The sequence below is a fragment of the Tamandua tetradactyla genome, chromosome 15 (assembly GCF_023851605.1).
Source record: "Tamandua tetradactyla isolate mTamTet1 chromosome 15, mTamTet1.pri, whole genome shotgun sequence".
Lineage (NCBI taxonomy): Eukaryota > Metazoa > Chordata > Mammalia > Pilosa > Myrmecophagidae > Tamandua > Tamandua tetradactyla.
The window spans coordinates 89,234,688-89,236,594 of record NC_135341.1 but is presented as its reverse complement, the minus strand read 5'-3'; the positions used below and the strand labels follow the sequence as shown (position 1 = coordinate 89,236,594).

Below are 1,907 nucleotides of genomic sequence, written 5' to 3'. Positions count from 1 at the left end.
CCTTTGACCAGGCGCCCCCAATATACGTGAGGCAAACACTGCAAAACTGAAGGGAGTAACAGAGATCTCTATAATAATAATTGCAGAATTCAATACCCCACTCTCATCAATAGATAGAATATCTAAATATGGAAAAAATGAGGTAAACTGAGAACCTGAATAAGATGATAAATGAACTAGATCTAGTGATTTATACATAGCATTGCACCCCAAAACAGCAGGATGTATTCTTCCAAAGTGCTCATGAATCATTCACCAGAACGGACCATTTGTTTGGTCACAAACAAGGCTCAATAAATATAAAAACATTGAAATTACGCAACGCACTTTCTCTGACCATAATAGAATGGCAATTCAAATCAATAACAGAACTGGGATGTTCACAAATCTATGGAGGTCAAATGACACACTCTTAAACAATCAGTGGGTCAAAAAGAAAATTTTGATGCCTGGTCTTTGGTGTTTGATTGACAAAACTTCACTGAAAGTGTCCAAGCAACAACAAACTCAGTCTGTGAGTCCAGAAACGCTTGGCTATGTTGAATTTGCAAATTCTCCTGATCAAGTGCACTTTTTAAGTCCATTAAAAAATGTTTTGAGTTCACGTTAATGGTGGTTTATTAATGGGGTCTGGTAAAATCAACTCTTACAAGCACGCTTTTCTTGACTGATATTTACCTAGAAAGAACCATACTGGAAGCAGCAGCAAAAATTGAAAGAACTGTCCAAACTGAGGTTTCAGCAGTTGAGATGGAAGAGCCAGGAGTCAACCTGTGCCTGCCTGTGGAGGACACACCTGACTACGATGACGCCATCACCTGCAGGGCTGTGCTGAGACGGCTGCCTCCCAGATTGATGGAAACCTTGCTCAGTGCACGACTGCACCAGAGGGGGTTGGATCAATGGCACATCCCAGATGATCAAGGGCACCGCTGCTTTTACTGGATTTCATCTTTTGCTTATGGCCTCAAGCCCGAGGACGTGGCATTCCTGAAGGGGACACACAGCGGCGACTGTGCCCGCCGTTGCCCAGGCCGACACGCTGGCTTGGAAGTAGTGGGAGTGACTGAGGAAGAGGATTCCTGAGAAAACTGAAGAGCATAACATCAAAATCGATCACTCACCTGATGCAGAATCGGATGAAGACCAGACTTTTCCAGGCCCGCATTCTCTTTTCTGTGGTTGGATCCAATCAGTTGACTGAAGCCAAAAGCAGGAACGTCAGAGGCCGCCTCTACCTCTGGGGAGTCCTGGAGGTGGGGAGCCCAGAGCACAAGGACTTCCCGACGCTGAGGTCAATGCTCATCACGCACATGCAGGGCCTGCAGGGGTGACCCAGGACCTCCACCTGGAGAACCTCCTTTAGAGGGGCAGCAGGGACCTGAGGGTGAGGATGTGAATGAAGACCAGGGCTTGCTGGAAAAGGAAGCTGGGCTCAGTCGCTTGCAGAGATGATTGCGAGAATGCAGGCGCAGATGCAGGGAGGGGGGACGGTGAGGGCAGTGCTCCCCACACCTGCAGAGCTGCTCTGCAGGAGGAGAAGATGACCATTCCAGACCAGGGGTGAAATCACATGTTTTTCATGAGATGGTGGGAAGATTTTCCTTACAATTTCAACAGTACCCGTGCCTGAGAATTTAAATTAAAAAAAAAACAAAACTTTTGTTGTGTTTTTATGTATGAAGTATTGCTAACATTTTTATTTCATTGCTATGTCAAGATACTTGATATCTTGTGAGATAAGCTGTCCATTTCACTTTTCTTCCTCCTTAATTAACTGTTAGAAATGGCCCAAGAACCAGTCATCATATTTAGGTAATATTGACTTTTTCGTTTCAGCTGGCCTAAATGATGCAACATTGATGAGCATCCAGTCTGTGACTAGAGACAAATTCAGATGTACTCAG

General features: G+C 45.0%; 1 pseudogene; it reads left to right on the top strand.

Annotated features, from left to right (window-relative positions):
• The first annotated feature begins 475 nt into the window (after positions 1-475).
• LOC143656884 (septin-2 pseudogene) lies at positions 476-1,567 on the top strand (annotated as a pseudogene).
• The last annotated feature ends 340 nt before the right edge of the window (positions 1,568-1,907 follow it).